Source organism: Rhinoderma darwinii, chromosome 4 (assembly GCF_050947455.1).
Source record: "Rhinoderma darwinii isolate aRhiDar2 chromosome 4, aRhiDar2.hap1, whole genome shotgun sequence".
NCBI classification, from domain to species: Eukaryota; Metazoa; Chordata; class Amphibia; order Anura; family Rhinodermatidae; genus Rhinoderma; species Rhinoderma darwinii.
The window spans coordinates 34952881-34979224 of record NC_134690.1 but is presented as its reverse complement, the minus strand read 5'-3'; the positions used below and the strand labels follow the sequence as shown (position 1 = coordinate 34979224).

At 43.2% G+C, this 26344-nt stretch overlaps 1 long non-coding RNA gene across 2 annotated transcripts; it reads right to left on the bottom strand.

Moving 5' to 3' along the window:
• Positions 1-984: 984 nt before the first annotated feature.
• Positions 985-25891, bottom strand: LOC142760666 (uncharacterized). 2 transcript variants are annotated; one of them, XR_012883348.1, is made up of 8 exons: positions 25789-25891; positions 4400-4464; positions 4195-4230; positions 4030-4086; positions 3834-3898; positions 1570-2205; positions 1410-1463; positions 985-1266 (listed from the first exon to the last, which is right to left on the bottom strand). It is a non-coding gene; the product is annotated as an uncharacterized LOC142760666 (long non-coding RNA). The 2 variants fall into 2 exon arrangements; XR_012883347.1 differs by lacking the exons at positions 3834-3898; positions 4030-4086; positions 4195-4230; positions 4400-4464; positions 25789-25891 and having other exon boundaries at positions 1570-2570.
• Positions 25892-26344: the final 453 nt, after the last annotated feature.

Genomic DNA, 26344 nt, shown 5'->3' with positions numbered 1-26344 from the left:
CACTCCAGCCCTCGCGTCTAGTGTGCTCCCCAGCGTTCCTGTTGCACTTCTGTGCTAACCAGACATGATCATCAGGTAACCGCAGGGGAAAGTCCAACACAGATCTCCAGATTAGAAAATCTCCAGCGATAAATACACAAGATAATTTTGCCTTGATTCCTGTCATGACCCCGCAGGACGCCAGGTTTGCTTACCTCCTGACGGCCGCAGCCATGGATCAGTGAGTGCTGGTCCCCGTCTCTTCCTCAGGAGATGCCAGCGCTCACTTCCGCTTCACTCTGCTGTGTCCCGTAGGGTGCCTGAATTAAAGACCAAATTAGCTCATAAGCACACTAAACTATAAGAAGGGCTCTGCCCCTTCCTGCATTGCCTGAGCGTTTTTGTCGTTACCCTAGTTGGTCTCTGCAAATGGTCTCCTAAGTATCTTCCAGTTCCCAGTGTTCCTGTTCCTGCTACCTGTATCCCGAGTTATGCTGCTTCAAGCGCCGTATTGAGTTGGAGTCATGCTGCGCTGAGTACTATGCCTGTCCTGCTACACCACGCCTGGTGTCTGCCTGCTGCCTAAGTCCTATCCGAGCCTATCTTCCTACTGTCTGAAGCTACCATAGGTACACCTATACGAACTATAGACTTTGACCTGTGTCCTGTTGGCCAGCTGCCATACCGTTAAGGCGGTACGGCCTAGTGGGTCCACGCACCCAACGTGACAATTCCGACAAGTGAAACGATACTTAGGAAAGGGGAATATATTAAAAAACATATTTACATTGATTGGAATTAATTTCCTCCATAGAGAATGGTTATAAAGCCGAGTGACAACCATTATGGTCATCATCAGAACTCCTCCAGGACTTTCCCGGACTCTCCCCTCTCCCCAGCCTCAAAACTCTGTATATTTACCCATCAAGCAGAAAACACATGAAGTGAAAGGTGAAAGAGAAAACAGAAGAACAGAGTTTTTAAAATATTTTTTTTTAATTTCCGCAATAATAATAATGAATTAACTAAATCCAGGTGCCAAATTTAGGAAAGGTATTGCCGCTGATGATGATTGATGTTCGGGCTCTACATGTTGTCTCGTAGCTTTGTGTTTGATGTCCTATATGCCGCCTCAAATAAAATCCTTTCTTTCCCTTTCGAGGATCCAGTAAGTCTTCGTCGACTTTTGAATGTTTGTTGATAAAAAAAGTTATATTCTGCGTTTTTCCTTTTTATAAGATGTCAAATTGCGCGTATTAAAAAGTGATGATGGTTCTTCATGGTGACCTGTAGAAGAACACATACGTTATAACCAGAAGAATATCCACACTCACACCTACTATTTATGAGGGGGTGGCTGCTTAGTATTATTATTGCACACAGATAAGACTTCTGAAAGGATGCCAGTCACACGGTTGACACATACTCACTGATGTATTGATGTTCTGGTGTCCATATCTGATGAAAATTATCGATGGTAATGTCTAGAAAAAAAGAGGAAGGAATGAGTTAAACACATTGACTGTAGTTATATACATAATACACATCCAGAATAACTGTCCCGGACTGGGGAGGGTCTCAGATACTTACTGTTCATTCTGATTCTTTGCTGCCCATATCTGAAACTGTAGATGTTATTATCTAGAAAAAGGGCAATAAATTAAGCAGATTGATTGACAGGTCACTTTCACGTGGCAGTATTTTGGTCATTATTTTCCACCAGTATTTATAAGCCAATACCAGAAGCAAAATATAAATATAAAAAGTATAATGGAAAGATTTGTAACTTCATGTTTTGGACCAACTCCTCGTTTTTGCTTATAAATACTGATACAAAATAATATATAAAAACTGCTGTGTGAATGTGGCCTTATATCCTTATAGGACATAATATACAAACAGAATACATGTCCTGGACTGGGAAATGTCCCTGACTGGGGAGAGTCTCGTATACTGACTACTGATGTTCTGATGTTTTTCTAATATTTTGCTGCACATAGCTGATAGAAATTGTTGATGTTATTGTCTAGAAAAAAAGGAAAGGAATGAGTTAAGCAAATTGTTTGACTGTAGCTATGGTATATACACATGTGGTATATGCACAATATACACATAATACACATACAGAATATAAGTCCTGGACAAGAATGGCCTGGTCTGGTGGGGGTCTCCTATACTCACCCTTTATTCCGATGTTTTTCTTCCCATGACACTTGATGTTATTGTCTAGAAAGAAGGGACAGAGTTAAGCAGATTAATTGACAGGTCATTTGTCAGTTTCACACAGCAGTATTTCGGTCAGTATTTTGCTTCAGTTTTTTTAAAGCTAAAACTAGAAACAGAATAAATAGAAAAAGTAAAATGGAAAGATTTGCACCTCTTCCAAGTTTTGAACCTACTCCTGGTTTAGGATTATAAATACTAATACAAAATAATAAGAAAGATACTGTGTAAAAGTGGCCTTATAGCTATAGACTATATCAGGATTCAAACCCAAAAACTCCTGTGTCCGAGGCAGTAGCTCTTCTCATTGAGCTATAGGGGATGTTGGACAGCTCCACTGCTGAATCTGTTGTGTCGGTTTTATTGACTTTTGCCTCTGGATTCCTTTCCTTTAATGCCTTTTAGGTCTCACTCTTTTGGCTTACTATATAAACCTGTCCCTTGCCCTTCCTGAGTGTCAGACCATTGATGTTCCTGCCTGTAGTCTAGTTCCTTTCTCTACAAACTGTAGCAGCTTATTTGTGTACCGAAATGTAATTCATCACTGACCACGTCTCTGCTTTATGCTACAACTTGTTGCTGCTTATCTGTGTACTGAACCTGGACTGTTAGGCCTAGTGCACACTTCAGTCTTTTTCTTCAGGGTGCTAGCCGTTTTTCTGACGGCTAGCACCCTGACCCATTCATTTCAATGGGGCCATGCACACTTCAGTTTTTTTTATGGTCCCGTTGCTCCGTTCCGACAAAAGTAGAGCATGTCCTACTTTGGTCCGAGATTCCGTGACCGTGAGGCCCATGCAAGTCAATGGAGCCGTCAAAAAAACTGAAGACACGCTGTCCATGTGTGACGGAGCCGTTGCCTAGCAACGGCCAGGCGGGCAGAAGTACATTACAGATATATTACACTAATCGGCAGCCACTTGTCTCTATCAATCACTGATAGAGAGAAGAGGCTGCTGATTAAAAATAAAATAAAAAGCAGTTCATACGTACCCCGGTCGTTGTCTTGGTGACGAGTCCCTCTTCCAGTCCAACCTTCCCTTATGACGCGGCAGCCTGTGATTGGCTACAGAGGCCGCTGCAGAGGTGGTCACGTGGGATGAAGCGTCATTCCTGGAGGCCGGCCTTCCGACGTCATCCAGACTTGCGTGACCGCCACTACAGCCTGTGATTGACTGCATCGGTGACATGGGATGAAACGTCATCCCAGGAGGCCGGACAGGACGAAAATGCAGGGAGTCTGGGTAAGTATGAACTGGTTTTTGTATTTTTTATTTCATAAATTGTATTTTGTGAGCGCCGAGCATTGTCATTCTTCAGCGCTAGTCACTGTCCATGGTGCTGAAAGAGTTACCGCCGATCAGTGCAGCCCATTAACTCTTTCAGCACCCTGTACAGTGACTAGCGCTGAACAACCCTGCTCTTTCAGCACCCTGGACAGTACCATGAACGGAAACACGGAGTGCACACGGAAATCACACAGCCGCTAAAACGGGCTCATGGACCCGTCAAAAACGGCCTTGAAAACGGTGATGAAAGTGTGCAGGAGGCCTAACTATTATCAACCTCCTGCCTAATCATTTTAGCCACAGGTCCCCGAACCTGCCACTGAACTTAACATATAAACTCACTACTGCTGTTTGGATGTTCTTATCTTTCGCTGCTCATATCTGCTGGACATTTTTGATGTTAATATCTAGAAAAAAAATGAAACGAATGAGTTAAATCGATCGATTAAATTATAGCTATATATACATAAATCCACCGACAAAATTCATGTCCTGGACCTGAGAATGTCCCTGTCTGGGGAGGGTCTCGTATACTCACTAATGATGTTTTGATGTTATTCTGCCCAAATCTGCTGAAAATTATTAATGTTAATGTCTAGAAAAAAAGGAAGAAATTAGTTTAACAGATTGGTCAATTTATAGCACAGGCAGAATACATGTCCTGGACTAGAGAATATCTCTTGGGCGGGTCTTATATACTCACTGTTTATTCTGATGTTTCTGAAACTGATGTTATTTTCTAGAAAAAAGGCAATGAGTTAAACAAATTGATTGACTAGGAGCTATATATATATATATATATATATATATATATATATATACATACATATATATATTACAATACAAAGACAGAATATAAGTCCTGGACTGGAGAATGTCCGTGTGCGGGGAGGGTCTCATATACTCACTGCCGATGTTCTGGTGTTCTAAAGTTTTGCTGCCAATATCAGATGGAAATCAACGATGTCATTGTCTGGAACAAAAGGGGAAAGTATGAGTTAAGCAGATTGATTGACTGTAGCTGTATACACAGACATCATATAAGTCCTGGACTGGAGAATGCCCCTGTCTGGGGAGGGTCTCATATCGTCACCATTCAAACCCAGAAACTCCTGTGTCCGAGACAGTAGCTCTTCTTATTGTACTCTAAGGGATGTTGGAGAGCTCCACTGCTGAATCTCTTGTGTAGGTTTTCTTGACTTTTGCCTATCTGGATTCCCTTTCTTTATTGTCAGATTAGTCTCACTCTTTTTGCTTACTGTATGAACCTGTCCTTGCACTTTCTGATTGTCAGACTATTGAGGTTCCTGCCTGTAGTCTAGTTCCTTTCTGTACAAACTGTAGCAGCTTATTTGTGTACCGAACTTGTATTGTTTCCTGACCAGATCTCTGCTTCATGCTACAACCTCTTGCTTCTGATATGTGAACTAAACTGATATTATTTCCTAACTACATCTCTGCCTCACGCTACAATCTGTTGCCGCTTAAGTGCGTACTAAACCTGGACTGTTACCTGAGCACTTTTGATATTATCACCCTCCTGCCTAATCTTTTCATTCACAGGTCTCCAAATCTGCCACCGACCTTGACATACAGTGAAGGAAATAAGTATTTGATCCCTTGCTGATTTTGTAAGTTTGCCCACTGTCAAAGTCATGAACAGTCTAGAATTTTTAGGCTCAATACTGATGTCCTGATTAGAGATGAGCGAACTTATCAAAAGTTCGGTTCGGCTAGTTCGCCGAATTTCACAGAAAAGTTCGGTTCGGACCGAACTAGTTCTGACCGAACCTGTCACTTACGTGCGCCGAGCATGCTACTGTCCGGGGTGCTGATAGAGTTAATGGGCTGCACTAACTCTTTCAGCAACCTTCACAGTACATGCTCGGCGCGCGGAAAATACAATTTTAATAAATGTAATAAAAAAATAAAAATTATACGTTCGTACTTACTTTCCTCCTGTCCGGCCTCCAGCGATGACGTTTCATCCCTTTCGCCGCTGCAGCCAATCACAGGCTGTAGTGGCGGTCACGCACGCCAGGATGACGCTTCATCCCACGTGACCGCCTCTGCAGCCAATCACAGGCTGCAGCGGCGACATGGATGAAACGTCATCGCTGGAGGCCGGACAGGAGGAAAGTAAGTATGAACGTATTATTATTTTTTTTGGCATGTATGTATGTATGTTGGCATGTATGTATATCTGTGCATGTATGTTGGCATGTATGTATATATGTGCATGTTTGTATGTATATTTGCATGTATATATTTGCATGTATGTATGTATTTTTGCATGTATGTTGTCATGTATGTATGTATGTTGTCATGTATGTATGTATATATGTGCATGTGTGTATGTATATATGTATGAATGTTTGCATGAATGTATGTATGTTTGCATGTATGTGTGTTTGCATGAATGTATGTTTGCATGTATGTATGTATGCATGTTTGTATGTATATTTGCATGTGTGTATATATATATGTTGTCATGTATGTATGTATGTTGTCATGTATGTATATATGTGCATGTATGTTGGCATGTATGTATATATGTGCATGTGTGTATGTATGTATATTTGCATGTATGTATGTTATGTATGTATGTATGTATATTTGCATGTATATATTTGCATGTATGTTTGCATGTATGTTGGCATGTATGTATACATGTGCATGTTTGTATGTATATTTGCATGTATATATGTTTGCATGTGTGTATGTATGTTTGCATGTATGTATGTATGTTTGCATGTATGTATGTTGTCATGTATGTTTGTATGTATGTTGTCATGTATGTATGTATATATGTGCATGTATGTATGTTTGCATGTTTTTTTTTTTGCATGTATGTTTGCATGTATGTTTATATATATATGTGCATGTATGTAATTATGTTTGCATGTATATTTGTGCATGCTTGTATATATGTATGTATGTATCTTTGCATGTTTGTTTGTATGAATGTTTTCGTGTGTGTGTATTCATGTATGTATGATAGTTTGCATGTATATATGTGTGTATGTTTGCATGTATGTATATTTGCATGTATATATGTGCATGCTTGTATGTATGTTTGTATATATGTATGTATGGCCATGTATGATACTGTCTGCTGGCGCCCTGTATCTAAGTCAACTTCACGGCAGGCTTCTATACATGGTATAACAGTCAGTATCACACATTAAACTGAATCTAAGCCGACGACATGTTTTATTTAATTTTTTTTTTTCACAGGTTTGGTGTTTGGACTACGTCGGTTTCGAGGACTACTTAGATGACGTGTTTTTTTTCTACAATAAAATGGTTAATGAGGGTTGTGTTGGGGGTGCTTTATTTCAATAAAATATTTTATCTATATCTTTGTCTTTTTCTTTTCAAATTTTATTACTACCACTTTAGTAATGGCCGCTGTCTGAGTGACAACATCCATTACTAAGGCGAGGCTTAGTGTTAGCCGGTGCAGAGGCTAACACTAACCACCATTATTACCCCGGTACCCACCACCACCAGGGGTGCCGGGAAGAGCCAGGTACGATCCAGTACCCGACCATCTGTTGTGATGGTCGGGCTCTGGGGCGGCCGCAGGCTGGTATTATGAGGCTGGGAAGGGCCAAAAACAGTGGACCTTCCCACCCTTGTAATGCTAGGCTGCTGCTGCTGTGTTGTATCTGGCTGGTTATAAAAGTGGGGGGGACCCCACGTCATTTTTTTAAATTATTTATTTAAATTTTTTTTTTTTTTAAAGACATGGGGTTCCACCCAATTTATCATAACCAGCCACATACAACACAGTGTTATTAGCCTGGGAATGGACAAAACCAGTGGCCCTTCCCACCAATGTAATGCCAGACTGCTGCGGCCTTGTATATGGCTGGTTATTAAAAATGTGGGGGACCCGTCTATTGCTAAATTTGTTAAATTCAAAAAAAAAAACGACGTGGGGGTCCCCCCCATTTTTATAACCAGCCCGATACAACACAGCAGCAGCAGCCTAGCATTACAAGGGTGGGAAGGTCCACTGATTTTGGCCCTTCCCAGCCTCATAATACCAGCCTACGGCCGCCCCAGTACCCGACCATCACAACAGATGGTCGGGTACTGGATCGTACCAAGCTCTTCCCGGCACCCCTGGTGGTGGTGGGTACCGGGGTAATAATGGGTGGTTAGTGCTAGCCTCTGCACTGGCTAACACTAAGTACCGCCTTAATAATGGACGCTGTCAATCAGCCAACTGCCATTATCTAGGCACTAATAAAGTTTAAAAAAAAAACACAAAGACAATTCTTTTTTATTGAAATAAGAAATCCCCAACAAAACCCTCGTTAACCATTTTATTAAAATTTGAAAAAACGTAGATCTACGCAGTAGTCCAACGAATCGAAGATGTAGTCCAATCGGTACATCAAAATCTGCAACAACATAAAAAACAGTTATCAATGTGAACAATAACAATACTTCTACTCACCTACACACATATATACACGCACACACAAACAAACAACCATACACAAACACACATATATACACAAACACAACAAGATATACAAACACACACACACACACACACACACACACATACATAAACAGACAAACACACACACATACATAAACAGACAAACACACACACATATACACGAACTCACACATATACAAACAAAAACACACATATCCAAACACACACACACACAGTTATACACACACATACACAAACACATATACACAAACACATATACAAACAAAAACACACATACCCAAACACACATGTACACAAACACATATACACAAACACACCCATATATACACACAAACACACACCCAGATACACACATATACACAAACACACACATATACAAAAACACACACAAACATCTACACACAAACATATACACAAATACACCCATATATACACAAACATATACACAAACGCATATACACAAACACACCCATATATACACACACACACATATACACAAACACACACATACACAAACACGGTTTCTTTTAAATGCTGCTGGGGAACCCGCTCGATCCACTATATAAGGCTGCGCTACAGTGCAGCATTTAAAAGAAACAGGATCCTGACCTGTCCATAGAGTTTAAGGCAGCACAGAGTATTTCAGGAGATGAGCATGCAGATTCAGTGCTGCTGTGAACTCTGCTCTTACCATTACGTAGCTCTCAGTCTGTTACCTCTCCTCCACTCCTGTCCTCCAGAACACCTTCACATGATTGGCAAGTCACCACGTAATGGTAAGAGCAGAGTTCATAGCAGCACAGAGTATTTCAGGAGATGAGCGTGCAGATCTTGTGCGGGGTGGTGACTTGCCAATCATGTGAAGGTGTTATTGAGGACAGGAGTGGAGGAGAGGTAACAGACTGAGCTACGTAATGGTAAGAGCAGAGTTCACAGCAGCACTGAATCTGCAAGCTCCTCTCCTGAAATACTCTGTGCTGCTGTGAACTCTGTTCTTACCATTACGTAGCTCAGTCTGTTACATCTCCTCCACTCCTGTCCTCTATAACACGTTCACATGATTGGCAAGTCACCACCACGCACAAGATCCGCATGCTCATCTCCTGAAATACTCTGTGCTGCTGTGAACTCTGCTCTTACCATTACGTGGTGACTTGCCAATCATGTGAAGGTGTTCTTGAGGACAGGAGTGGAGGAGAGGTAACAGACTGAGAGCAACGTAATGGTAAGAGCAGAGTTCACAGCAGCACTGAATCTGCACGCTCATCTCCTGAAATACTCTGTGCTGCCTTAAACTCTGTGGACAGGTCAGGATCCTGTTTTATTTAAATGCTGCACTGTAGCGTAGCCTTATATAGTGGATCGAGCGGGTTCCCTAGCAGCATTTAAAATAAACAGGATCCTGACCTGTCCACAGAGTTTAAGGCAGCACAGAGTATTTCAGGAGATGAGCACGGGCAGCCGTTCGTTTTTCCGAGCCGTGCTCCCATTATGCACACGACCGTAAAAACACCCGTTATTGCGGGTCGGAATTACGAGCCGCAATAACGGGCTCATAGACTTCTGTTACCCACGGGTACCTTTCCGTTTTCTCACGGGAAGGTGCCCGTGCCGTTAAAAAAATAGAACATGTTCTATTTTTCTATTTTACGGGCCGTGCTGCTATAATTATAATGACAGCACGGTTCGCAAAAGCGGCCGGCTGCCCGTGGCCGGCCGGCCGTGCTCGTAGTTACGAGTCGTAATTACGAGCACGGCCCGTAAAATAAAAAAATAGAACATGTTCTATCTTTTTAACGGCACGGGCACCTTCCCGTGAGAAAACGGGAAGGTACCCGTGGCTAACAGAAGTCTATGGGCCCGCTATTTCGGGTCGTAATTACGACCCGTGATAACGGGTGTTTTTATGGTCGTGTGCATGAGGCCCCGTAATGACGGGTGGCTACATGTGTGCACCCGTCATTACGGCAGCGTTGCTACTCGACGTCAGTAAGGGTATGTGCACACACACTAATTACGTCCGTAACTGACGGACGTATTTCGGCCGCAAGTACCGGACCGAACACACTGCAGGGAGCCGGGCTCCTAGCATCATACTTATGTCCTCTGTGTCATTGGCTGCTATGGGCAAAAAAGGCGAGAAACTCATGGTGTGGCCCCCATGTTCCCCTGACCTCAACCCTATTGAGATCCTTTGGAGCATCCTCAAGCAAAATATCTATGAGGGTGGGAGGCAATTCACATCAAAACAGAAGCTCTGGGAGGCTATTCTGACATCCTGCAAAGAAATTCAAGCAGAAACTGTCCAAATACTCACAAATTCAATGAATGCAAGAATTGTGAAGGTGATATCAATCCTATGTTAACATGTAACTTGGCTTGTTAAGTTTTTTTTGATTGAAAGAGCTTTTGATTTCTGTAAATATGACCTCCTGATGCTGCAAATTCAACAAATTACCATTTTAGTTCTCTTTACAACCTTTAAAATGTTTTGATCTCTGTTGTGCATAATAATTTGAAACAGTGCATTTTGAGTTTTTTACTTCTAAAAAAAAAATCTGTTATCATTAGGAGATTTGTTCAATAAAATTTGCATTATAATCCAAAGGTTGATGGCTTGAAGATTATACTGACTGTCATTTGCATCGACTATTTAGGAAAATCAGCGAAAAATAACATTTGCATAATAATTTGGAACGCGGTGTAGTGCCACACACAGCCCCCCTCTTTTAGATAGCGCCACACAGCCCCCCTCTTGTAGATAGCGACACACACAACCCCACTTATAGATAGCGCCATACACAGCCCCCCTTGTAGATAGTGTCACACACAGCCTCCCCTTGCAGATAGCACCACACACAGCCCCCCTTGTAGATATTGCACACAGCCCTCCCTTGTAGATGACGCCACATAGCCTCCCTGCAGATAGTGCCACACAGCTCCCCTTGTAGATGATGCCACACAGACTTCCCTTGTAGATGGTGCCACACAGAACCCTTGTAGATGATGCCACACAGCCCTCCCTTGTACATGGTGCCACGTAGCCTCCCTGCAGATGGTGCCACACAGGTCCCTTGTAGATGATTGCACACAGCTCTCCCTTGTAGATGGTGCCACACAGCCCCCTTGTAGATGATGCCACACAGCCCTCCCTTGTAGATGGTGCCACGTAGCCTCCCTGCAGATGGTGCCACACAGGCCACCTTGTAGATGATTGTACACAGCCCTCCCTTGTAGATGGTGCCACACAGCTTACCTAGCCTTGTTCCGGCTCCATGCGAATTCCGGACCCTTGCGTAGGCCGGCGTGATCCAGTGACGTCATCACGCCAGCCTGCGCTGGGACTCTATCAGGGCCTATCAGCGGTGATCAGATGTTTTGATATTGCTGCTCTGCGGTGCCCCCCTTTGCCTGCATCCTAGTTGCGCCAGGGGCACATGTTCCGCCTGCCCCCCTAGCTACGCCCCTGACTATGGGGAGCAGCATATACACTATGAGAAGCAGCATATATACTATGGGGAGCAACATATACACTATGGGAAGCAACATATACACTATGGGAAGCCGCATGTATACTATGGGAATTAGCATATATACTATGGGTTGCAGTTTATGTTGTGGAACCACTAATTGAGCGATTGCCAGATTGATAGTTTATGGAATTGCTAGGTGAGCGATTCCCCAAAGGCTACTGGAAACTGTCTGCAACAAGCGTGCAAGTAAATCCGCAACCGCAAATCCGTCACAACTCTCATCAGCAGAGTCTAAGGCTACTCTATGGTTTTCGCCAGTGCCCACCGCAAGGCAGGATATTTTTTTCTGCATAGAAGACAGGTTGCTTTAACAGATGTCTGTGTTGGATAAGAGGTGCAATGCAGGCAATTCTAGAACAGGTAACAAGACAGCCCGAGGGTAAACAGAAAGTCCAAATCACAAAGCTAGGGGATGTCAGGAATAGAAGAGGTCAGAACCAGCCTAGATCAGAAAGAAAGCTAAGGTTAATCCAGAGACAAGCCGAGGTCCAGTTCCAGGAAGTCAAAAGCCAAAAGGTACAGGGGATAGTCAGTAGCCCGATCAAACACAGGAAAAACAGGAAATTCACAATCAAAGAAAAAGCGGAGGAAGCCAGGTATAAATACTCCACGCTTAGACCTGACAGGAAGAAAGACAGAGAAGTGGGATAGGCTCAGGAAGTTAAAACAGAACCGCCCAGAAGCTAGACTAGTAGTCATGGCGATCATAAAGGAAAAGACGTTTCCTAACAGTTTACATACTATGGGAAGCAGAAAATATACCATTAGAAGCAGCATATATACTATAGGAAGAAGCAAATATACTATGGGGGTAGCATACATTTTAAGAAAGTAGCATATGATACTATGTGAAGCAAAATATAAACTATGGGAAGCAGCATATATATTGTGGGGAGTAGCATATATACCATGGGAAGGAGCATATATACTATGGGAAGCAGCATATATAGCATGGGAAGGAGAATATATACTATGGGAAGCAGCATATATAGTATGTGGAGAAGCATATAAACTTTAGTAAGCAGCATATATACTTTGGGAAGCAGCATATATACTATGGGAAGCAGCATATATACTACGTTAAACAGCATATATACTGTGGGGAGTAGCATATATACTATGGGAAGCAGCATATATACCATGGGAAGCAGCATATATACTATAGGAAGCAGCATATATACTATGGGAATCAGCATGTATACTATGGGAAGCAAAATATAAACTGTAGGAAGCAGCATATATACCATGTGAAGCAGAATATAGACTGTGGGCAGTAGAATCTATGCTATGGGAAGCAGCATATATACTATGGGAAGCAGCATATATACTATGGGAAGAAGCATATATAAGATAGTGCCACATAGCCCCTGTAGATAGTGCTACAAACACCCCCTTGTAGATAGCACCAAACAGGGCTGTTTGTAGATAGCGCTACACAGCCCCCCTTTAGATAGTGCCACACACCCCCTGTAGATAGTGCCACGCATCCCCTGTAGATATTGCCACCACCCTGGAGATAGCACCAGCCCACTTGTAGATAGGGCAACACAGCCCGCTGTAGAAAGCGCCACACAGCCCCCTGTAGGTAGTGGCTCACACAACCCCTTGTAGATAGCGCCAAACAGCCCCCACTGTAGATAGCGCCATACAGCGCCCCTGTAGATAGTGCCACACACCTGTAAATAGCACTACCCCCTTTGTAGATAGCACCACACAGCCCCCTGTAGAAATCGCCACACAGACCCCTTTAGAAATCGCCACACAGCCCCCCTGTAGAAATCGACACACAGCCCCCCTGTAGTTAGTTCCACACTTACCTACTTTGGAAAGTAGGTGAATGACAGCTAATAACTCCTAGCGTAGGGACTCCTCTGTATTTGAAGGAGTCCTTCACTAGGCTTTTTTTTAGTGGTGCACACGCCCGAGATGTTCTGGCACATCTCGGGTTGATCCTGCGCCCCTTACAAACATCAGTAATCTATGGCCTAATTTACACGAGCGTGTCCATCTTGCGCACGTAAAAAAAAAGCAAAGTTTTCAAAAGGCTATTTTTTTCAGGGACCAGTTCAGTTCTGAAGTGGCTTTGAGGGCCTTATATATTAGACAGTCCCCATAAATCACCCCATTTTAAAAACTGTACCCCTCAAAGTATTCAAAATAGCATTCAGAAAGTATTTTAACCCTTTAGGCATTTCACAGGAAATAAAGCAACGTAGAGGTGAAATTTACAAATGTACATTTTTTTTTAATGAAATTAATTTGTAATACATTTTTTCTGTAACACAGAAGGTTTTACGAGAGAAACGCAAATCAATACTTATTGCCCAGATTCTGCAGTTTTTATAAATATCCCACATGTGGCTCTAGTGCGGTAACGGACTGAAACACAAGCCTCCGAAGCAAAGGAGCACCTGGTGGATTTTGGGGCCTCTATTTTATTAGAATATATTTTAGGCACCATGTCAGGTTTGAAGAGGTCTTGTGGTGCCAAAACCGTGGAAACCCCCCAAAAGTGACCCCATTTTGGAAACTACACCCCTCAAGGAATTTTTCAAGAGGTATAGTGAGCATTTTTAGCACACAGGTTTTTTTGCTAAATTTATTGGAACTGGTCTGTGAAAATGAAAATCTACTTTTTTTCTGAAAAAACATACAATGTTTTAGTTTTTACAAGGAATAAAGTAGAAAAAGCACCCCAACATTTGTAAAGCAATTTCTCCTGATTACGGCAATACCCCATATGTGGTAATAAAATGCTGTTTGGGCCCACGGCACGCCTCAGAAGGGAACGAGGGCCATTTGGATTTAGGAGCGCAGATTTTGCTGGAATGGTTTTCGGTGCCATGTCGTGTTTGCAAAGCCCTGGAGGGACCATAACAGTGGAAACTCCCCAAAAGTGACCCCATTTTGGTAACTACACCCCTCAAGGAATTTTTCTAGGGGTATAGTTAGCATTTTGACCCTACACGGTTTTAGCTGAATTTATGGGAATTATGCCGTGAAATTGAAAATCTAAATTTTTTCTAATAAAATGTAAATTTAGCTTAGATTTTTTCATTTTTACAATAGATAAAGGAGAAAACACACCCCAATATTTGTAAAGCAAACTCTTCTGAGCACAGCAATACCCCATATGTGGTAATAAACTGCTGTTTGGACACATGGCGGAAGTTAGAAAGGACGGAGCGCCATTTGACTTTTGGAGCTCAAGTTTTGCTGGAATGGTTTGCGGACCCATGTCACATTTGCAAAGCCACTTAGGGGCCAAAATATTGCAAACGCGGCAAAAGTGACCCCATTTGGGAAACTATACCCCTCGTGGAATTTATCTAGCGGTATAGTGAGCATTTTGACCCCACAGTTTTTTTGATGAATTATTGGAATTATGCAGTGAAAATGAAAATCTACATTCTTTCCACTAAAATGTTGAATTTTTTTCATTTTCACAAGGAATAAAGGAGAAAAAGCTCCCGAGTACGGCAATACCCCACATGTGGTCATAAACTGCTGCTTAGATACACCACAGGGCTCAGAATGGCAGGAGTGCTACTTGGCATGTAGATTTTTGTTGATTGTTTTTTGGGCGCCATGTCGCATTTGCAGATTCCCTGAGGTACCCGTACAGTAGAAACCCCTGAGAAGTGACTCCATTTTGGAAACTATACCCCTCAGGGTAATCATCTAGGGGTGTGCTGAGCATTTTGATCCAACAGGTGTTTCCTAGATTGTATTAGAATGAGGCAGTATGAAAATGAAAATTTATTTTTTTCCCCAAAAATATGTAGTTTTGCACCCAATTATTTTTCCACAAGGGGTAATAGGAGAAAAAACAACACATAATTTGTTACCCAATTTCTCCCGAGTACGGCAATACCCCATGTGTGGCCCTAAACTGCTGTTTGAGCACATGGCAGAGCTCGGCAATACCCCATGTGTGGCCCTAAACTGCTGTTTGAGCACATGGCAGAGCTCAAAATGGAAGGAGTGCCATGTGGCTTTTAGAGCACAGATTTTGCTGGACTGGTGTATGGGTGCCATGTCGCATTTGCAGAGCGTTCTTAGGTACCAGAGTAGAGTGTAAAACCCTGAGAAGTGACCACATTTTGTAAACTACACCCCTCAAGGCGTTTATCATTTGCCTGGATATATGACAGGGCTTAGGAGTGAAAGGCGCATGTGAGACCTATTTTGGTGATTTTCGCAGCATTAGCCCACAATGGCAGGGCTCTGGGGTCAAATAGTAAAACAAACCACCAAGTAGTGACCCCCATTTTTGAAACTGCACCCCTGAAGGCATTTTATTAACGGGTGTAGTGAGCATTTTGACCACATAGTTTTTTTTTTTCTATAATAAATGAATGCTCAGTGGATGGTGCAAAATTGCAAATTTCCACAGGTATATGCCATTTTAGTGCACAATATTTTGTGCCCAGTTCATGCCACTGAAGACAAATACCTCAAACTGTTAAGCGGGTTCTCCCGGGTATGTCGATGCCATATATGTGGACATAAACTGCCCGTTGGGCACGCTGCAGGGCTCAGAAGGGAGGGAGCGCCATTTGGCTTTTGGAGCGCAGATTTTGCTTAGTGGTATTTTTGTTTGGGGTTTTGCTGGTATTTCAGTTTATTAAGTTGGGGTATATGTAATCTGTGCGGAGTACATCAGGGGCATAATAAGAGGGTATAATAATGGGGTAAATAAATAATAATTCATAGATATGTGGCCGGTGTCGCACTGATAAATGGTGCCAGATCTTATCCGCTTTTGGAACACTCTGCACATTTTGCATCGCCATATTCTGAGAGGCAGAACTTTTTTTTTTTCTCCACCGGAGCTGCGTCAGGGCTTATATGTTGCGAGACAATCTGTAGTTTTCATTGGTACCATTTTGGGGTACATGCAATTTTTTTGATCACTTTGTATTTAATTTTTTTGGGCAAGCAATGTGACCAAAAACCTGCAATTCTGATGTTTTTTATAATTTTTTTTTTACGGTGTTCGCCATGCGCTATGAATGACAATTTTACTTTATTCTGCGGGTCGGTACGATTACGGCGATACCATATGTATATAGTTTCTCTTATGCTTTGCAGCGTCTGCACAATAAAATCACTTTTGTTTCAAATTTATTTTTGGTGTCACCATATTCTGAGAGCCATAACTTTTTTATTTTTCCGTCAAAAAAGCTGTGGTTGGGCTTGTTTTTTGCGGGACTGGCTTCAGTTTTTAATGGTATAATTTAGGGGTACATGCAACTTTTAGATCCCTTTTTTTATTCTGTTTTGCGAGGGGTAGTGAAAAACAAACAGCGATTCTGTAATAGTTTTTTATTAAAAAAATTTACGGTGTTCACCGTACGGGTAAAATAGCGTGATATCTTTATAGTTTTGGTTGTTACGGTCGCGGGGATACAACATATGTGTACTTTTTTTATGTTTTTTTGTTTTTCCTATAATAAAAGACTTATTATAGGAAAAAAGGCTGTTAGGCTGGGTTCACACGACCTATTTTCAGACGTAAACGAGGCGTATTATGCCTCGTTTTACGTCTGAAAATAAGGCTACAATACGTCGGCAAACATCTGCCCATTCATTTGAATGGGTTTGCCGACGTACTGTGCAGACAACCTGTCATTTACGCGTCGTCGTTTGACAGCTGTCAAACAACGACGCGTAAAAATACAGCCTCGTCAAAAGAAGTGCAGGACACTTATATACATTATATGCGGGACACTTATATACATTATATGCGGGACACTTATATACATTATATGCAGGACACTTATATACATTATATGCAGGACACTTATATACATTATATGCAGGACACTTATATACATTATATGCAGGACACTTATATACATTATATGCAGGACACTTATATACATTATATGCAGGACACTTCTTTCAGACGTAATTTGAGCCGTTCTTCATTGAACTTAATGAAGCACAGCTCAAAATTTACGGCTGTCAGAGAAGCCTCGCAAAATGCGAGGAGGAGCATTTACGTCTGAAACGACGCAGCTGTTTTCTCCTGAAAACAGTCTTTCATTTCAGACGTAAATGCCTGCTATCATGTGCACATACCCTTATAGTGTTTTATCAAACTTATTTTTTTCATGAAACTTATATTTTTTTAACTTTTTTACAACATTTTTATTAACTTGTTTTACCTTTATTTTGTGTCCCACTAGGGAACTTGAAGGCATGAAGCCCTGATCGCTATTCTAATACACTGCACTTCCTACATAGTGCAGTGTATTAGAGCTGTCAGCTATTCACTGACAGCAAGCCTATTAGGCTTTGTCTCCCGGCGGGGCCTAATAGGCTTCCGTACTAGGAAGCGATTGTTAGGCTACGGTTGCCATGGCAACCATCGGAACAGCCGCGGGTGCCGATGGTTGTCATTAGCAACCATAGCGTGCAATCTAATCACTTAGATGCAGCGATAGCTGCATCTAAGGGCTTAATCGGCCGGATCGGAGCCAAGCTCCCATCCTGGCCGTTAGAGCACGATGTCAGCTGTGACAAACAGCTGACACTCGCGCCCGTGGCAGCCATCGTGGTTGCTGACAGGTTACAAGACACTTCGATGCATCGATCGCGTTGATCGATGCATCAAAGGAGTTAATCGTCCGGATCGGAGCCTAGCTCCGGTCCTGGCCATTGCAGAGGGGTGCCGGACAGATGATAACCGGCAGTGATAGTGCTGGCTCAAGCTGAGCCAGCGCCATCACATACACCACGTCATGGAGCTGTGATTGGTCAGTCTGCTTTGACTGACCAATCACAGCGATCGCCGGCAGGAGACCGCTGTGAATGGTCCCCTGCCGTCTTACTGTGCCGGTCAACTGTCATAAACAGTTGACGGCACAGTTCTGTCACCTTGTCCTTTGACAGGGTGAAAGTTTTTAGCCAGGATGCACCAGTACGTCCCTGTGCCTTAAAGCACTTCAATGCAGGACGTACCGGTGTGTCCTGGTGCGTTAAGGGGTTAATACCGCCTTAGTAATGGCCACTGGCTGATTGACAACGTCCATCACTAAGCCGGGGGTTAGTGTTAGCCGATGCAGAGGCTAACACGAACCCCCTATTATTACCCCGGTATCCACTGCCACCAAGGGTATCGGGAAGAGCCGTGTACGATCCAGTCTGTAGTGATGGACGGGCACTGGGGCGGCCACAGGCTGGTATTATTAGGCAAGGAGAGGACACAAACTCTGGCCCTTTCCACCCTGATAATGCTATCCTGCTGCTGTGTTGTATCTGTCTGGTTAAAAAAAAATTTGGGGAACCCCACGTAGTTTCTAAAAAAATAAATAATAATAATTGGAAAAAACTATGCGGGGTCCCCCCATTAACCATTTTATTGAGAATAAAAAACTCGTCGTCATCGAAGTAGTCCTCGAATACAAAGTAGTCCTTCAACTGAATCTGTAAAAAAACACAAACCAGCACCAAAAAAATACATTAGTAACACATAAAAAAGAAAAACAATTATTATACTTACATTTCCTGGGTCCAGCGCTGCTGGCCGCAACGTCAGCAAGCTGAGCCCTATATTTAATCCTATCATGTGTGTGTGATACTGTTTGCTGAGCCGCTGTATCTAATCCTATCATGTGTGTTACTGTCTGCTGAGCCACTGTATCTAATCCTATCATGTGTGATATTGTCTGCTGAGCCGCCGTATCTAATCCTATCATGTGTGATACTGTCTGCTGAGCCACTGTATCTAATCCTATCATGTGTGACAGAAGCTAGGTTCTCCATCACCATGGCAAAGATTCAGTTTGGCGCCCCCCCATCCTCTTTCCCGACATCTCTTTCCCCCTCGCCATGTTTGTTTTCTCTACCAATCAATGACTTGTCATTTCTTTTCCACATTTTTTTTATGTAACTCGAGCATAAAAGAATTTGTACATTTTACAAGCAATATAGTTCTATAAACAACACCAGAACCAAGCTCATTACATACATACAGCACCAGAACAAAGCTCAGTACATAAATACAGCATCAGAACCAAGCTCAGTACATAAATACAACTCCAGTACCAAGCTCTGTACATATATACAATACCAGAACAAAGCTCAGTACATAAACACAGCACCAGAACAAAGCTCAGTACATATATACAGCACCAGAACCCAGCTCATTACATATATATAGTACCAGAACAAAGCTCAGTATATAAATACAGCTCCAGAACCAAGATCATTCCATATATATAGCACCAGAACAAAGCTCAGTACATAAATACAGCTCCAGAACCAAGCATGTACCTCTACAATAAAATAATTGTACATTTTACAAGCAATATAGTTCTATAAACAACACCAGAACCAAGCTCATTACATATATACAGCACCATAACAAAGCTCATTACATATATATAGCACCAGAACCAAGCTCAGTACATAAATACAGCATCAAAACCAAGCTCAGTACATAAATACAACTCCAGTAGCAAGCTCTGTACATATATACAATACCAGAACACAGCTCAGTACATAAACACAGCACCAGAACCAAGCTCAGTACATAAACACAGCACCAGAACCAAGCTCAGTACATATATACAGCACCAGAACAAAGCTCATTACATATATACAGCACCAGAACCCAGCTCATTACATATATACAGTACCTGAACAAAGCTCAGTACATATATACAGTACCAGAACAAAGCTCATTACATATATACAGCACCAGAACCCAGCTCATTACATATATACAGTACCTGAACAAAGCTCAGTACATAAATACAGCTCCAGAACCAAGATCATTACATATATACAGCACCAGAACAAAGGTCAGTAGATAAATACAGCTCCAGAACCAAGCTTAGTACATAAATACAGCCCCAGAACCAAGCTCAGTACATATATGTATATATATATATATATATATATATATATATAGTACCAGAACCAAGCTCAGTACATATATACAACACCAGCACAAATACAGCTCAATTTAGTGCAACCCCTGCCATATAGGTTTGCACTAAATGGTTTTCAGCTCCCAGAATGGCTTGAACAATGGTAAGGATATGCTGGGAGATGCTGTATCACAAAAAAAATCATATCATAATCATACCACCTATCATTTCGCTGCAGATCATACAATGGCTACAGTACTGATTAGAGGCAGAATAAACATTTACATTAAGTGACTCTCAGATTCTAGTTCTTTTTCTATCTCCGGTCCAGACATCTATGATTACTTCTCCCGGTTACAGCCCAATTCTGCAGTTTGCCGCTCAGATGTCTTCAGCTTCTCACTTTTCAAACATTTTAAGTTCTCATTATACCACACACTACGCCCCTAAATATAATTAGCGCCATACACTGCACCTCTAATTATAATAGCACCATACACTGTGTCCCACACACACACACACACACTGCGTCCCCTGTAGATAGTGCCTGCCATAGAGCCCCCTGTAGATAGTGCCCCCCATATTGCCCACCCCTGTATATAGAGTCCCATATATAGATCCCCCTATAGTGCTCCATTGATAGCCCACCCCTGTATATAGCCCCCCTGTAGATATAGGCCAACCCTGTATATAGTGCTCCACATATAGCCCACCCCTGAATATAGTGCTCCACATATAGCCCACCTCATTATATGGCCCCCCTGTAGATAGAGCCCCCCCCCATAGATAAAGCTCCCCGATAGATAAAGCCCCCCTGTAGGTAAAGCCTCCCCCGTAGATAAAGCCACCCTCCGTAGATAATGCCACACACATTTTTATTAGGATAAAAAAACAAAGAGAGGCAGCAGGCCGCTGTCATGGACAGTGCGGCCCTGGCGCCCCCCTCTAAGTTGCGCCCGGGGCACCTGCCCCCCCCCCTAGCTACGCCACTGATGTGTGATACTGTCTGCTGAGCCACTGTATCTAATCCTTTCCATAGCTACAGGGGTTGTAGTGCTATAGATATGTTGTCTCATATATTTATATATATATATATATATATATATATACACACACACACACGCATAAAAAAAAAATGTTGGGGGTATATGTATTGGGGCTTTTGTCCCTGACATTTTAAGACTTTAGTGACGCCCCTAGTGCTGCATCGTTGGGTCATTTGGGATACCCAGCGATGCAGCTGGAAGCTGCGGGCCATCGGCCATGAGAAAAAGTTGGGGGGAAGGCCCAAGAAAAACTTTTGCATCGGGTTCCATGAGCCTTTAGCTACGCCCCTGGCAGCAACATATATACTATAAGAAGCTGCATATATTACTATGGGAAGAAACATATTTACTATGGAAAGTAGTATATATACTTAGGGAAGCAGCATATCTACTATGTAAAGGAGCATATATACTATGGGAGCAGCATATATACTATGGGAAGCAGTATATATACTAAGGGAAACATCATATCTACTATGGGTAGCAGTATATATACTAAGGGAAGCAGCATATCTACTATAGGAAGCGGCATATAAACTATGGGAAGCAGCATAAATACTATGGGAGCAGCATATATAATATGGGAAGCAGTATATATACTAAGGAAAGCAGCATATAACACTATGGGAGCAGCATATATACTATAGGAAGCAGCATATACACTATGGGGAGCAGCATATATACTATGGGAAGCAGCATATACACTATGGGAAGCACACTATATACTATGGGAAGCAGCATATAAACTATGGGAAGCAGCATAAATACTATGGGAAGCAGCATATACACTATGGGAAGCACACTATATACTATGGGAAGCAGCATATAAACTATGGGAAGCAGCATAAATACTATGGGAAGTAGTATATATACTATGGGGAGAAGTATATATATTATGTGGAATAGTATATATACTATGGGGAGCAGGGGCGTAGCTAAAGGCTCATGGGCCCCGATAAAAAAGTTCTTATTGCCCCCCCCCCCCGCAAACTCCTCATGGCCGACGGTCCGCAGCTTTCAGCTGCATCGCTGGGTCTAAGTGAACCAACAATGCAGCACTAGCAGCCGGGGCGTCACTAAGGGCTTAAAATGTCAGGGGAAACTGCCCCAATACATTATGTGTCTGCCCAAAAAAATGTGTGTATAGGAGACCGCATATCTATAGCACTACAACCCTATAAACTATGGATAGGATTAGATACAGTGGCTCAGCAGACAGTATCACACATGATAGGATTAGATACAATGACTCAGCAGACAGTATCACACATGATAGGATTAGAGATAGGGCCCAGCAGACAGTATCACACATGATAGGATTAGATACAGTGGCTCAGCAGACAGTATCACACATGATAGGATTAGATACAGTGGCTGAGCAGACAGTATCACACATGATAGGATTAGATACAGTGGCTCAGCAGACAGTATCACACATGATTGGATTAGATACACAGCTCAGCAGACAGTATCACACATGATAGGAGTAGATACAGTGGCTCAGAAGGAAGTATCACACATGATAGGATTAGATACACAGCTCAGCAGACAGTATCACACATGAGAGGATTAGATACACAGCTCAGCAGACAGTATCACACATGATAGGATTAGATACACAGCTCAGCAGACAGTATCACACATGATAGGATTAGATACAGTGGCTCAGCAGACAGTATTACACATGATAGGATTAGATACAGTGGCTCAGCAGACAGTATCACACATGATAGGATTAGATACACAGCTCAGCAGACAGTATCACACATGATAGGATTAGATACAGTGGCTCAGCAGACAGTATCACACATGATAGGATTAGATATAGGGCACAGCAGACAGTATCACACATGATCGGATTAGATACAGGACTTAGCAGACAGTATCACACATGATTGGATTAGATACACAGCTCAGCAGACAGTATCACACATGATTGGATTAGATACATGGCCCAGCACGCTGACATTGCAGCTCCAGCGCTGGACCCAGGATAGGTAAGAATAATAATTTTGCTTTTTTATGTGTTACTGATTATTTTTGTGTGTTTGTGTTTTTTTACAGGTTCGGTTGTTGGACTTCGGATTCGAGGACTTCAATGACGGCGTTTTTTATTCTCAATAAAATGGTTAATGAGGGTTGTTTTATTATTTCAATAAAATATTTTTTCTATGTGCTTGTATCTTTTTAAACTTTATTATCACCGCCTTAGTAATGGCCGCTGCCTGATTGACAACCTCCATTACTAAGACGGGGCTTAATGTTAGCAGGTGCAGAGGCTACACTAACCCCCATTATTACCCCGGTACCCACCACCACCAGGAGTACTGGGAAGAGCCGGGTACGAACCAGCACACGACCATCTGTAGTAACGGGCAGGCACCGGGGTGGCCGCAGGCTGTTAGTATTAGGCTGGGGAAGGCCAAAAACAGTGGCCCCTACCACCCTGGTAATGCTGCCTGCTGCTGCTGTGTTGCATCTGGCTGGTTATGAAAATGGGGGGGGGGGGGGGGGGGGACCCGACATGGTTCTTTCCAATTATTTTTTATTAAATTTTTTTTAAATGACGTGGGGTCCCCCCCATTTTTCATAGCCAGCCAGATACAATAAAGCAGCAGCAGCCTAGCATCACCAGGGTGGGAAGGGCCACTGTATCTGACCTTTCCCCTCCTGATAATACCAGCCTGCGGCCACCCCAGTGGCCGACCATCACTACAGATGGTCAGGTACTGGATCGTACCCGGCTCTTCCCAGCACCCCTGGTGGCGGTGGGTACCGGGGTAATAATGGGGGTTAGTGTTAGCCTCTGCTCCGGCTAACACTAAGCCCCGCCTTAGCAAAGGATGCTGTCAATCAGCCGGCGGCCATTACTAAGGCGGTAGTAATATAGTTTAAAAAAAAATACAAAGACATAGAAAAAATATTTTATTGAAATAAAAAAAAAACCCACACAGCCCTCATTAACCATTTTATTGATAATATAAAAAGCTGTCATCGAAGTAGTCCTGGAATCCGACGTAGTCCAACGACCGAACCTGTAAGAAAACACACAAAAAAAACGATTAGTAACACGTGTGTTAGGCTTAGATACAGGGCCCATGTGTGATACTGTCTGTGGGACCCTGTATCTAAGCCTACCACAAGATAGGCTTAGATACAGGGTCCAGCAGACAGTAATCTTATACAGTATAAGATTACTGTGTGCTGGGGCCCTGTATCTAAACATACAGTGTGGTAGGCTTAGATACAGGGTCCCAGAGACAGGATCACACATGGGCCATGTATCTAAGCCTACCATGTGATTGTCTTAGATACAGGGCCCAGCAGACAGGATCGCACAATCTGTGATCCTGTCTCATGGGCCCTCTAAGCCTGCTACATCGTAGGCTTAAAGGGGTTGTGCAGTCCCTAAACATTGATGGCCTGTCCTCAGGATAGGCCATGAATAGCTGATGTGTCTGGGTCCGACTCCCGGGACCTTCCTGGTTCCGGATCGCAGCGGAGGTCCTGACGTCACAGCGCTATGCGCCGCGCACAACATCGAGAGGACAGAACTCCCGCCGCGGCTGAAGAGGTAGGTAAGATTAGTTGCCCTGACTGGCGGGGTCCGACTCCCGGGACCCGCCAATCAGCTGTTTTGAAGGGGCCGCAGCACTCGTACGTGAGCTGCTACCCTTCATTTCACTACTCGCTCACACTGTGAATCGCCGACACGGATTCACAGTGTGACCGGAATGAAGGGGAGCAGCTCTCGTACGAGTGCTGCGGCCCCTTCAAAACAGCTGATTGGCGGGTCCCGGGAGTCGGACCCCGCCAGTCAGGGCAACTAATCTTACCTACCTCTTCAGCCGCGGCGGAAGTTCTGTCCTCTCGATGTTGTGCGCGGCGCATAGCGCTGTGACGTCAGGACCTCCGCTGCGATCCGGAACCAGGAAGGTAAGGTCAGTCTGTTACTATAGTAACAAGGGCCCGTGGCCCGAGTTACTATAGTAACTTTTTATTGATGTGGTGCGGGGGGCTGTGGGCGCCCTGGCTTCGGGGCCCGGTCGCAATTGCGACTGCTGCGACCCCTATAGCTACGCCAGTGGATAGATAGATAGATAGATAGATAGATAGATAGATAGATAGATAGATAGATAGATAGATATGGGATAGATAGATAGATAGATAGATAGATAGATAGATAGATAGATAGATAGATAGATAGATAGATAGATAGATAGATAGATAGATAGATAGATAGATAGATATTTTGTCTGTTATGCTAAACAGTCAGCCCTGAGGTGTGACTGCTCAGCATGACAGACATACATACACACAGTGAAGGGGTTAAGAGCTGGATTACTAGTTGCTACTTACATGTGCTGTGGGGTCAGAGAGCAGCTGGTACTGCAGGGGAGCAGCAGACACGCACACCATCTTCTTGCTGTAGCCATTCCTTTCCCTCTGAACAGGTCACGAGGAAGAGGGAAACAGCAAGAAGTGAGCTGATTGGGTGGACAGTACAGTGGGCGGGGCTGGGTCTCGTAAGATGAGTGGATTCATCTATCATTCATTTTCCACCGTCTTGTTCCCCCTCCACGCAATGACTCTCTGACAGCTCAGCTGCCACCAATGCTTTAAGCTACATTACTGGGTCTCTTTTGTACCACAGCAGGGACCCAGCAATGTAGAGCAATTATTGCAGCGCTAGTGTGGTGAGGGGGGCCTGCGGGCCCCCCTAGCTATGGGGCCCGGTCGCAGTTGCGACCGCTGCGACCCCTATAGCTACGCCACTGATGGGGAGCAATATATACATACCTCCCAACTTTCAAGAATTACAAAGAGGGATAAGAAATGCCAATTTTTTTCTTTTAAGCCACGCCTCTAATCCCACCCAATGCCTCCCACACAGTATAATACCAAATAGCTGCCC